At 44.9% G+C, this 13,139-nt stretch overlaps 1 protein-coding gene across 5 annotated transcripts in view; it reads left to right on the forward strand.

The window, feature by feature from the left end:
* PXYLP1 (2-phosphoxylose phosphatase 1) overlaps positions 1–13,139 on the forward strand; it is a 336,729-nt gene that overhangs the window by 17,698 nt on the left and 305,892 nt on the right. Inside the window, exons 2-4 of one of the 5 annotated variants that reach the window (XM_081827262.1) lie at positions 1,292–1,414; positions 6,848–7,006; positions 8,760–8,999. The gene's annotated coding sequence lies outside the window, so the exon portion shown is untranslated. Of the gene's footprint in view, positions 1–1,291; positions 1,415–6,847; positions 7,007–8,703; positions 9,000–13,139 lie in introns of those variants that run through there. The other 4 variants (XM_031032576.2, XM_081827269.1, XR_014147300.1 and 1 more) reach the window with 4 other exon arrangements.

The following is a 13,139-nucleotide window of genomic DNA, read 5'->3' on the forward strand; positions in this document are numbered from 1 at the left end:
GCCCAGCTGACTCACCTCCTAATTGGGTCATCAGAGGACATACATGATCACAGACACCAAGTCCCCAAAGAGCAAGGCTCTTTTGTGGGGCTAAGAGATTGCTAGAATGACTGGAGGGCTATAGTGTGGGGCTGAGATGAGCCTGGACTGACACTGGGGCCTTGTAGGCCATGGGCAGGGTTTGATCAGGATCCCAGGAGTATTATAGGAAACTGCTAAAAGCCCAAAGTTTTGATGACCACCTGCCAGGGATATTATAGAAGACAGTCCTACGATCTCATTTAATATTTGGAATCTGAAAAAAAAAATAAATGAGGTCAGAGACACAGAGAACAGATTAATGGTTGCCAGGTGGGGATGGGCAAAATGGGTGAAGGGAGTCAAAAGGTACAAATTTCCGGTTATAAAATAATTAAATTATGGAGATTTAATGTATAGCATAGTGACTATGGTTAGTGATACTGTATTGTGTATTTGCAAGTTGCTAAGAGTGGATCTTAAAAGTTCTCATATAAGAAAAAAATTATAACTGTGTGGTGATGAATGTTAACTATGGTGAGGAATGTTAACTAGACTTATTGTGGTGATCGTTTTGCAATATGTACAAATATTGAATCATTATGTCATGCATCTGAAACTAATACAGTGTTATATGTAAATTATACCTCACTGAAAAGAAGACGACAGACCTCTGGGAAGAACAAGATTTTGCATTATGTTTTTAAATTAACCTGTTAGAATATTTCTTTTGCTTACAGAAGACGACTTTTCAGGTGTGTTCCTAATTTCAGAAGAGGAAGCATAGATCTCTATCCTGATTAAACACGTTATAATAACATCAGTGATTCGGCAGTCATGGTTAGTTATGACAGAGTTGGTGGGCAGAGCAATCTTCCGTGGCTGACAGGGCTCACAACACTGTTAGCTGAACATGGCCTGCAGCAAACATTCCTACCATCATGCTGTCCTGTAACACCCAACTAATAGTGCAACAGTTAACAATGAATAGTGCCCAATTAATAACCAGGAAACCTTGGAAGATGACTAAATATTACAGGATAGCTCTTTGCTCTTTTAGTAGACATACTGAGAAACTCAATTTAGAAACTCAATTTTATGATGATAATACAGAATAAGTATTTTTTCATTTAGTTTAAGTTTGTGAAACTGATGTGTAAACAAAGATCATAACCACCCCGGTGCTTGGCATCCTCAGAAGCACTTGTGTGAACAGCTTCTTCCCCATTTCTCATTAATTAAGTACCACTGACTTTTTTTTTTTTTTTTTTAGAACACCCAGTGATTTACAGGTAGGCATGGCCCCCTCTGGAAGACTTGAAAGGGTCTACCATCTACCAAGTGACATCTTTGTTTCAAGGCCTCTACCTCCCTCAGCTTCAAGTTAGGTTTCAAGGTAAGTACCATATTCCGGATGACAGAGTGTTTTAAAGATGTAAATGACCAAAACTCTCCTGAAAATGTTGCTTAATAATAAGTTTATGGGGCTTGCCCCAATCTGTGCATTTGAATATTCCTAGAAAACTCCCCTTGCTCCAAAGCAAAAAAATTGATTTTATTGGGGTATTTTCAGGTGGGTAGCAGACCAAAAATAAAAAGAAATTAACCATGACTCAGGTGTTTTATATATATTATTTTGTTTAACCTTTTTTTCTTTTTTAAGATTTTATTTATTTATTTGACAGAGACACAGCAAGAGAGGGAACACGAGCAGGGGGAGTGGGAGAGGGAGAAGCAGGCTTCCCGCGGAGCAGGGAGCCCGATGCAGGGCTTGATCCCAGGACGCTGCGATCATGACCTGAGCTGAAGGCAGATGCTTAACGACTGAGCCACCCAGGCGCCCCTTATTTTGTTTAATCTTTATCAAAAGCCTATATATATAGACAAGTATAAGGATTTGTGTTAAGCTGCTGTAACAAATTCCTGAATTTCAGTGGCTTAACATAGATTATTTTTCCCATATAAAAGCAGTCCAGTTTGGTTCCAAGACAGTGGTATCAAGGATGGGGGTTCATGAGCTCCATACAGAGATTTGGGGACCCAGGCTAGTGGAAGCTCTGCCTTCTATAATATGCTGCTCTCAAGTGTGCTTTTTTCCTTTGGATTATTTTATTAACACTGTACATTTCTATTTATTCAACATCAAGTTATATCCTATTTTCTTTCCTTTTCAGCTTTATTGAGATACAATTGACATATAACATTGTATTAAGGTGTACAACGTAAAGATTTGATATGGGTATATGTGTATGTATTGTGAAATTATCACAAGTTTGGTTAACATCCATCTCCTCACACATTTACAATATTTTTTCTTGTGATGAAAACTTCTAAGATTTACTTTTTTTTTTTTTAAGATTTTATTTATTTATTTGACAGAGAGAGAGAGAGAGAGCGCACAAGCAGGGGGAGCAGCAGAGGGAGAAGGAGAAGCAGACTCCCCCTGAACAGGGAGCCCAGTGCGGGGCTGGATCCCAGGACACTGGGATCATGACCTGAGCTGAAGGCAGACACCTAACTGACTGAGCCACCCAGGCGCCCCTCAAGATTTACTCTTTCAGCAACTTTCAAGTATGCAATAGAATATTGTTAACTGTAGCCACTGTACTATCCATTATATCCCCAGGACTTACTTATCTTATAACCAGAAGTTCGTACCTTTTGACCACCTTCACCCATTTCCCCTAACCCGCACCCCTGCCTCTGACAGCCATCAAACTCTTCTGTTTCTAGGAATTTGGCTTTTTTAGATGCCACATATAAGTGAGACCATACATTATTTGTTTTTCCCTGTCTAACTTATTTCACTTAGTGTAATGGACATTTCACTTAGCGTAATGCCTTCAAGGTCCATCCATGTTGTTGCAAATGATAGGATTTCCTTCTTTTTTTAATAACTGAATAATATGCCATTTTATATATATATATATACATATATATATATATATTCCACATTTTCTTTATCTGTTTATCTGTCAGTGGACACTTAAGTTGTTTCCATGCCTTAGCTATTATAAATGTGGGGTACAGATATCTCTTCAAAATACTGACTTTGTTTCCTTCAGATGTATACCCAGAAGTGGGATTGCGGGATCATAGGGTAGTTCTATTTTTAATTTTTTGAGGGACCTCCGTACAGTTTTCCACAGTGACTGCCCCAGTTTGCATCCCACAAGTAGTGCACAAGGGTTCCTTTTCTCCATGTTCTCCCCAACACTTACTATCTCTTGTAATATAGCCATTGTTTTGATAATAGCCATTCTAATAGATGTGAAGTGATATCTCATTGTGGTTTTGAATTGTATTTTGTATCTCTCTGTAGATCAGGGATATTGAGCATCTCTTTATGTACCTGTTGGCCATTTGTACATCTTCATTGGAAAAATGTTTATGCAGTTCCTCTCCACATTTTTTTTAATCAAATTGGGGGGATTGTGGTTTTGGGGGTTTTTTTGCTATCAAGTTGTATGAGTTCTTTATATATTTTGGATATTTTATTCTTTTTGATGTGATTGTAAGTGGGATTATTTCTTAATTTCTCTTTCTGAGAATTTGTTGTTAGTGTATAGAAGTGCAACTGATTTTCGTACACTGATTTTGTATCCTGCAGCTTTACTAAATTCATTTATTAGCTCTGACAGCTTTTTGGTGGTTAGGTTGTTTATATATATATATATCATACATATATATATCCATCCCTGCAAATAGAGGCAAATAGAGACAGTGTTACTTCTTGCATTCAGATTTGGATGTCTTTTATTTCATTATCTTACTTAATTGCTCTGGGTAGGGTTTCTAGTACTATGTTGAGTAAAAGTGAGAGTGGGCATCCTTGTCTTATTCCTGATCTAAGAGGAAAAGCTCTCAGCTTTTCACCATTGTGTATGATGAGTACCATTGACTTTGAGGCTTATGTTTAATTACAGCTTTAATCTAAGCCAAATCAAAGTTTTAGAGCTTATAACAGTGCTAGTCCCTACTTTACTGGAAGGAAGTTTGGACTAGATAGCAATTCAGATTCCTTCCCAAGCTAAATGTCGGTGATTCTGTGTGACAATGCCCTTAGCTCTGTTTTTGTAGAGTTTGTAAGTGCAAAGGCGCCCCCCCCTCCAAAAAAAAGTTTTGAGAGCTTATTTTGGGATCTGAACCAGAGAATCCTTGGATCTCAGGTACATGGAGGGCTCCTAGAGGTCACCCACGTGTCAGTCCCCCGCAGCATCGCCAGCAGGTGACTACCCACACTTGACCACCTCCTTGAGCAGGAGGACTCATTCTGTACTGACACTGAGGCTGCCAACTTCCCACTGAACCATCCAGAAGTTTTCTAAAACATATTTTAAGGGCATGGAGTTCCTGCCCTGGGCACAGGCAGTGATGGTCCACAGGGGACCTGGTACTCCGTGCCTCATCACGATCGAGTCATGGAATGAGCTGGCATTGAGCACCAGGTTTAGTCAAAGCTCTGTAGGTAAGTGTGCTTCCAGCCTAAAAAAGCCCTCATTGGTCAAAACACCTTGATCTGTAGCATGCATCAGTGCCCCCAATCATGCGTCCATCTAGAACAAAATCCCATTTCTGTGTAGTTTTGTTAACCTGAAAAACACAACTTTCAGAAAGGGGCTGTGGCAAGCTGCACTTCCAGACGGGCCTGATTCACATTGCACTGCTGGGATTCTCAGGCCCTCTGAAGCTCTTTTTATTTTTTGCCCGTAAAATTTGGCTTTTACCCTGCAAACCTTCGTTGTACATTTGTATTTCTCGTTTTACAACCCTGCCTATTGAATGTTTTGTGCTTTCCTTGACATCAAACAAACTTTTAGTTGACATAGTTTGCTTGCAAAATAAAAAAGAATCAGCTCTATTTTTTTAAGTGGCTTTGTGGTGAGTAAATCATGCCAACTGCATGTTCTCCCATTTTTTGTTGAGGTACTTATAGTTGCTCTTGATATTCTAAAGTCAGAATATGCCAATTTCAGATGTTGCTGCTGGTGCAACTTTAAGGAGCAAAGCGGTGACGTTGGACAGAATGCAGGCTTCTCCCATAGGATCCGAAAGAGATCTCTGAGGAGTACGTAAGATTGGAAATCCTGGCTTGACGAATTAGTTATTTCAATCTGTTCCGGTCCTGAGAAGCGATCAGACACCTTGACAGGTTTATCCTTTGTAGAGCTGGGGGGAAAAACCTCAAAGGAGAGAGGGGCAGGAAGGTATAGTTCAGAAATGGGGGGAGAAAAAAACCTAATATTTCAGGGATTAAAAATACTAAATCTGTAGATTATCTGCGTCACATCCTTTCTGGAAAGAAATGGTAGGTAAATAATTCATGTTGCATATTTAAACACATGTAAAATATAGAATAAACGGTCTTGTTGGTAGGACATGCTATGTGAGGGATGCTGCCCTCCCGTTTGTCACCACGGAATTATACCTGAGCAAACCAGCACTGATGTCCCTTAAACATATAATTAGGACTGTATGTGCTTTGATTGCTAGATCTGACAAGTGCTGGTCCTGTCATTATTTTTTAGGATAATTGTGTGTGTTGTCCAATCTTCTCCAGTTGTGGGTTATTGCAGACATCCCCTTGCTCCCTTGTTCCTAACAGAACTCTGATTCTGTGCAGGCCTCCACCCTCTCCCTTCCTCCATGGGCCTCTGCCAGGAAGGAGGTGAATCCCAGTTGGTTTCACTCAATCGCTGTGGTCCATTCCCCGTGCCAGTGATGAGTTTGCACGTGGGCTCATGACACTGTTCTGGCAGTTGGACATTAGGGGAAGCCCGCTGGAGGGTTTCTGGGAAAGCCTTCCTTGCTTCCAGGAGAAATGTGCAGGATTGTCCCTTCTCCCTCTACAGATTGCCCAGTGTGACTGTGATACCAGCCAGTGTGGCCACCATCTTTAAATCCTGGGGGGAAGTCATCCTAGGGAGAGGATGGCAGAGAGACCAGAGATGGAAAGATCCTCGCTTCCCGATGACGCTTTTGGGGTGCTGAATTAACTAGCCTTGGAGCCGCCATTCCTCACACTATGACTCATAATGGGGAGAATATGGATGAGTCCCTTTGCGTTAGTGAGGTTTTCCTGCTACCTGCATCCAAGCCATCTTTGTAGATGAATAAATAATTTAAGATAAAATAAAAAAATAAAACTCAAAAAGAACAAAGTTTATTACAACCATGACTCATGTATATCATATCTAAGAGTGACATTTTAAAATGTGTGATGAGATTTTTCTGCCTGATGCAATTTGTCATGACTGTGTGTTTATTCATCACTGCCTACGGAGGGAGCCCCCATGAAGAGGACCAGTGTCATTTAGTGCTAGTGGCAGGTTCTAGTTAGGATATTGGTTTGACTGCTTCGACAAAAGTGAAATAACAATGATTTTAAAAGGTTGTGAGATTGTTTCTTCTCTCCCAAAACAGTTTGGGCTGGTAGACGGTCAAGGAAATGGGTAGTCTGGCCCATGAGGTCATCCCGGGTTCTTCTCTGTTATCCACTAGGATGTTTCTCCATGGGCATCAAGAAAGCTGGCTTCCCACCATGCCAGTGTTTCAGAGCCTGGGAAATGGTGAAGAAGGAAGTTCAGAATGAGATAGGGCAGACAGCCTCCTTTTGACCCAGAATGGCATATAGTACTTCCAATCGCAACTCATTGGCCCAGACTTGATCATATGGCAACAGCTAGTTGCAAGGGACTCAGGAAAATATCGTCTCTAGCTGGGTGGCCGTGTATCCAGCTAAAACCTAGAGGATTCCCTTAGGAAGGAAAAAGAGCAGACAGACACTGGGAGACAGAAGCATCTGCCACACACAGTATGTCCTCTACAGGGGGAGGCAGCACGTAACAAGGAGAGCGTGCCGGGTGCCGCTCAGATTGTGAAGCAAGGATTCGAGTTACTAGAGCCAGTCTCCCCGAGCAGCCTGGAGCCTTTGCCAGTTCTGATCTGTCCTGGCCTCTCTTCTGGTCAACCAAAGGACTTGAATCAGGTGATGTTTAAACCCCCTCCCAACTCTGACCTTCTCTGGCAGGGTCCTGCAGACCTTCTATTTCTAGAGTGGGGGCAGAGATGAAGGGGAATCAGGGTGAGTACCTCATATGTGGGTCGTAGGTATTAAAACTGTAGGAGAAGTCACTGCTAACTTACTTGGCACTTAATTAGGAGCCAGGTACTGTGCTGGGTCCACTTATATCTGTTAACTTCACTATCCCTAACACAGTGTGTGAGGTGGAGCCTGTGGTTGTTCCCATTTCATAGGTGGGGAAACTGTGGCTCCGTAAGGGTTTAAGAAAGGCTCCAGCCCTAGCCAACTGATCCCTGAGCCCACACGCTTAACTCCGTGTTGTGGGAAGGGCTGGGACATGAGGTGGGATTTGTGGGGTGTGGCCAGATCGTAGCGAACCGTGCAAGGAGGGCTCAAGAGCCTGGGGCCTGATGCTCCCCTTTATCCGGGGCCAGTTTGGGGGTCAATCTGCAGCATTGAAGGGCCCACTGCCCCATTACCTCAGAGCCAGGAGATGGCTCCTGTCACTTCTGTCACATCTGTGCGTGACGTAGCCGTGGGTTACGTCACCTTTCACTACTCCAGGGGAGAAGACCGGCTGTTCTTTAGGAGGAGAGTACCCTGGTGAGAGAGGAGCCCTGGGAGGGTCAGCCGTGGGGCAAAGTGCAGAACGCTCAAGGGGAGAACCACCATGCACCCTATAGGCATCCTTTAAGCTGTCGCCCCTCTGAGAGGAACACGGAAACCTCTGGCCTGCTCCTGTCCTGTATTCCCAAAGGAGGCTGGGGCTGGGAAGACACTGGACCCTGGCCCCAGAAAATGAGGGTCAGTCCAGGAAGTCGGCCTGTCCTTTAAGCTGGCACTAATTGGTGGCATGGATCCTGGGATCACACTCCCCCTGCTCTGACCTGGAAGTCAGGGGCTTTGTGCCAAGAGGAGGCTCTAGGGAGGGAGTGGGCATCAGTGCATGTACTCTCTGGTGCCCTTGGTGATAGGACTCCTGGGGTCATCAGGCAGGCTGGCCTGGGCAAGGGGAGTGAGACCATTGCAGCTCACCTGGCCCTGGGGAGCCAGCTTTCCCCGGGCACAGCAGCCTCACTGCATGTGCAGCTGGTGTGGGGTGCCTGGACTAACCCACCTCCCTTCTGTGGCTCCTGACACTCACAAACAGTGCCACACCCCCCGCCCCTTTGCCCCCCAACAGTCAATACAGTCTCACTTGGCGCTGTCTCTTTGGTTCCTTCTGTTTTCTTAAAATGCAATTATAAATGCACCAGCTCCAGTCTGCTCTTCAAGACCGAGCTCTAGCTGAGCCTCTTGCAGGAAAGCTATCCTCCCTCCCTGGGGTTTGACTGCTGGGTCTCCTTCTCCTACTCCCGCTTCTGCCTCACGGCACTGGTTCCATATGGTGTAATGGTCTTTTTACTCATTGTTCCACTGACCGGACTGTGAGCTTCCTTTCTCTTTTTTTTAACTTTTAATTTCAAACATACACAAAAGCAGAGAGGATCATATAATACATCCTCAAGGATCCATCAACCAGTTGTTAGTTTTGCCAGGAGTTGTCAGCATTTTGCCACTCTTGATTTATTAATTCCTCTTCAACCTGCCCCCTCCCCAATATTTTAAAGCAATTCCAAGATCTTGTATCATTCTGCCATAGATACTTTTGTACATTTCAGCTGTGAGCTTCAAGATGGCGGAACTGTGTCCTGAATCCCGTGTTCTGTGTCCACAGCACTGTGGATGATACCCGACACATATTGGATCTTGAGAAATAAGGTGGTTTTGAATCAACTGATTGACCAGATGAGCGACTTGGTTTCAACCTTTGGAACTGAGCATGCACACTAGCTGGAATTTGAGTAACTGGAATGTGAATAACTGCTAGGAATCCACAGCTTCCTTGGTGTCTGCCCTGCGGCCTGGGGGTTTCTAGGAGGTTCTGAAGTCTGTCCATCATTCCTCAGACTTTAAGGTGGGTTTATTTTTAGCCAAGCATCTTTGGTTTTGCAATTAAACTCTACGTTGAGGTGACATTGGATAGAGAGGACTATTAAGATGTAGCTTTTATCTTTGCTTGGTTCATATTTAGATGGAATATCTTCACAGTTATAGCCTTGGGTTTTTTTTTTTTAATTATAATATCGTATTTACTTAGGCCAAAGTGATTAAGACCCAAAAAATCAAAGTATAGAATACATCTAAAGCATTTTTTTTAATAACATCTTTCTATTCCTGGTAATGGTATTGTAACTACACAAATAAGAGATAATTAAATACACATTTTTCTTTCAAGCAGTTGTGGTCATATTTAAAACCCTAAATTCTGTATACTTTGAAGGGGACCCTGAGACCAGAGTCATTAGACGTGGCATTTCTCACTCTTACGAGGTAAAAATCAGACCAGGGCTTGGGCTTTGGAAATTTCGGGGGGTAGAATGGTAGTTTGTAAAAATGCCTTTGACATGTTCCTTTTTCCTCTTAATTCAGAAACAGTACTTACCATAATATAAAGGGAAGTACCTATCAACTAGTCCTTTTTTCAAAATTATATTCTAAAATATTTCCTTTCACCATTCAAATCTGCTGTAAGATTAAAGTTGTCTGGGTTTTCTGTTTGCTTTGTTTTTTGCTGTTTCATCAGGAATTCAGAGTAATAATTCTATTTCTGGATTTAAGGTATTTTTACTCTGTGGGTTTAGCACAGGCACTAAGGCAGTGCCCAGTAGACATCTGATGACTACTAGTCACTGTTACATGTTCAGCCTGGAACATAAAGCAGTTGTTTCTACAGAAGTATTTATAGGAGTTGGATTGGGTCGTGATGCCATATTGAGTCTAGAGCATCTTTTCCTTGGAAGGTGGTGGGACTTGAGAGATGTCAGAGGACAAGGAGATGTGAGGACCGTGCTGAAGTAGGTCATAATCCCAGCATCTCACCCTGCTGCTGTAGCAGTGACTCTTCCCATGCACTTTATTTTCTGGGCTGTGAGTGAGCAGGCTCTGGGGTTTCAACTGTGGACCCAGAGGCCCGGCTGTCACTTGGCATGACTTGAACAAATGTGATGGCGTGTCCGGCGGAGACCGCAGGAGCGTATGCATAGAGCCCCCATGGAAGGAATATGCGGGAAGATGCCTGGAGGGAACCCACGGATTGCATGACTTCTTGAGTGGCTGCATGAGCCTCCTCCCTACGGATGGAAACGAGAACGGGCTCTGTGGAGAATGGGCCAGAGCTCGGGCCACAGAGACAGAGCCCATTGGCTGGTAATCCTCGTCTTCTTAGGATCCCAAAAGAAACTGACACAGATGTTCCAGGCTGGAAAACCTGTGGTGGTGCCGGGGCACGCCACAGATGAGTCAGCCAAGGGAAGACTTGTCATGCTGGGGGAGTCGGGAATGAGGCTGCAAACGTGGCTGCCTGCCCCGACAGCTGGGGCTGGTGAGTAGAGACGTGGCCAGTGGCCAGGGTTTGGAAGAAGAACCACAACAGGGGGAAGAAGCAGGAGCTCGGGGGAAAGGGCAAGTCTTTGTGTCTAGATGATGGTGCAGGGATCTGTATGATTCCTCCAGAGCTGGGCAAACACAGCATATGCCTGCTACCACTGCTGTGCACCTCCCTGCCATCCTGCTCTCTCATTCTCTTATTCCCACTCTCATTTAAAGATCGAGACCCAGGACGCAGAGAAATGAAGTTCGTTAGTTGTCAGAGGGGCACACAGAAACTAAGCAGCAGAGCAGGGAATTGGCCCAGATCTGCCGGTCTCTGGAGCCACCTGTTTGCCACCACGTCAGGGCTCCTCTCCGTCTCTCGTGCTGAGGAAGTGTCTCTGCCAAAGGCATCTTTTCTCTGACCCGTGCACCCTAGGTCCCACCATGGGACTGGCACTTGGGTGCTTACACACACACATTGGGGTCCTAGCTCCAGCTGGCAAACACAAATGTATTCAAATCCATGTGAATTTTAGCTACCATGTTTATTTAGCCATTAAAAAGAAGTTAAGAACAAAGCATGACCTTCCTTTCCAAGTTTTCTAGGAAAATAGGCTTCCAGAAGAAGGTGTGTGTTTTCCCTGGGGGTCGAGGTCGCCACCCCCTCCAGGCTGTGTGCTCACCCCCAGGGCCGTGATCGCACTAGCATAAGTGGAAATAACGAGACTATGACCACATACCTGGCATTTGGTGTTTGGTGGTGCCAAAGGAGGGTCAGAAGGGGGAGGGTGCAGAAGTCCTGAGAGTATTAAGGGGGAAATGATGGGTGTTCCCAGACTGAAGCCTGTGTCAAATGAAAAGCTGCAAATGTGTAGAGATGTCAGTAGCCTAAAAACTAGAAGCAGTCAGGCAGGCACACAATCCCCACCATCTGGTTAACCCAGCACATCCCCAGTATTTTAAATCTGGAACTAAATATAGCTCCTTTCCGAAAAGGCACTCAGCTTATTAAGGAATGTAGAAAAGTAGAGCTTTGCATGTGCTTTCTGCAGATGATGGTAGAGAGCTCTAGACCCTCCTGGTTTAGGAATTCCTAGTAAAGATGCAAGCCATTTCCTCTTTGTTGTTATCAGTTAGCTTTCGTTTTGTATCAAGCTCCCTAAACTTAGTGGCTTAAAACAGCAACCATTATACTTGCTTGTGATCTGTAGATTGGCTGCGCAGTTCTTTTAAGTCTGGGCTGACTTTCCTGGTCCCCATCCGCTGGTGGCGTGGCTGGGCTGGAATGGTCTGGGATGGCCTTGCTCCCACGTGTGGTGTTGGGCAGGCTGGTTGAAGAAAGCCTCAGCTGGAGCTGCTTGCTTTGGCTCCATGTGGTCTCTTATCCTCCACCAGCTTGCCCGGGTGTCTTCCCATGGTGGTCTCAGTGTTCCGAAAGCAGCAAAGGAGAACAGACCCCAATGCATTAAGTACCTTTCAAGCCTCTGCTTATAGCTCAGTTAATGTTGTCCCCATTGGCCAAAGTCAATACCTTGTCCAAGCTTAGAGTCCATGTGGGAGGAAACTACACAGGCCATGGGTACAGAAAGGCTACACATCCACCATGCCGTAAGCCTAAGGTCTAACTCAGTAAGTAGTGGTTATTTCCACCTAATGCCACCAGAAGACAACTCTGAACAGTCTTGTGGTTCATCCTTGTGTAAAAAGGCAGTGTCAAGTAAAACCATAGGCAGAGTACTTAGTCATCGTTCTGGTGGCCTCACCTGCTAGTAAGTGTGGTGGAAAATCCCCCAAGAGGCTGTAGGCAAGAAGTAGTTGAAGAGCCAGACCTGGCCCAGCATGGGAAGAAAGACCCTCACCTCCCACACCCAAACGCAGGCAATCAAGTGGCAGGTCTGGTCTCTGAGGTACTGGAGCAAAAGAAACCATTGGGCTTAGATGTCAGAGGTGGGTGATTTCCCAGGGCCAGCAAGACTGTTTCCCACGCCCAGAGGGAGAGAGGCTGAAGACAGCATTTGAGCTGGAGCTACAGAGGGAGAGGTGAGCAATAACGTGTGAACCTTCAGTACTCACATACCAACAAACCAACAAACAGGTGAAGAAACTCTTCCTGTCTCCCAGGAGGAGGGAAGAAACAGCAAAGTGAACTGAGAGAAGATGAGGAGGGAATAATGCTAGTAACAACCATTGTCTTTTGAATGTCTGTCATATGCTGGGGATTGTACGTAGACTTTAATCCTCACAACGTCCTGAGGTTATTAGCCCCAATTCACAGATGAGGAAACTGAGTCTCAGGTTAAGGAACTTGGCCTGTGTCACTGAGCTCAGTGTTCTGGCCCAGGTCTGTCTGGCTCCATAGGGCTGCTCCTGTCTTTCCCCACTGCGCTGCTGATGTGGTCCACAAGAAAGAGCCTCTTCAAGCAGCAAGGGCTGCAGAGCCCTCCTACCGGGAGAGTTCTCGAAGACCCCAAAGGCCATCTCCCAGGCAGGAACGCTGGAAGATGCTCATGTAAAGGAAAATAGGGCGGCCTCAGAAAGTGGCATGGTGACAGAAGAGTGAGGAAGGCATCAAGAGAAACCCCAGCATATTTATGGTTGGGAGTTCAGAGATACCCCAAAGGAGGCATATCCTCTAGAACCTCCTCCCCATTCTGTGATCCAGTCTCCACCCGCACACCCCACT

The sequence above is a fragment of the Leptonychotes weddellii genome, chromosome 1 (genome assembly GCF_054177405.1).
Source record: "Leptonychotes weddellii isolate Sample4059 chromosome 1, ASM5417740v2, whole genome shotgun sequence".
Lineage (NCBI taxonomy): Eukaryota > Metazoa > Chordata > Mammalia > Carnivora > Phocidae > Leptonychotes > Leptonychotes weddellii.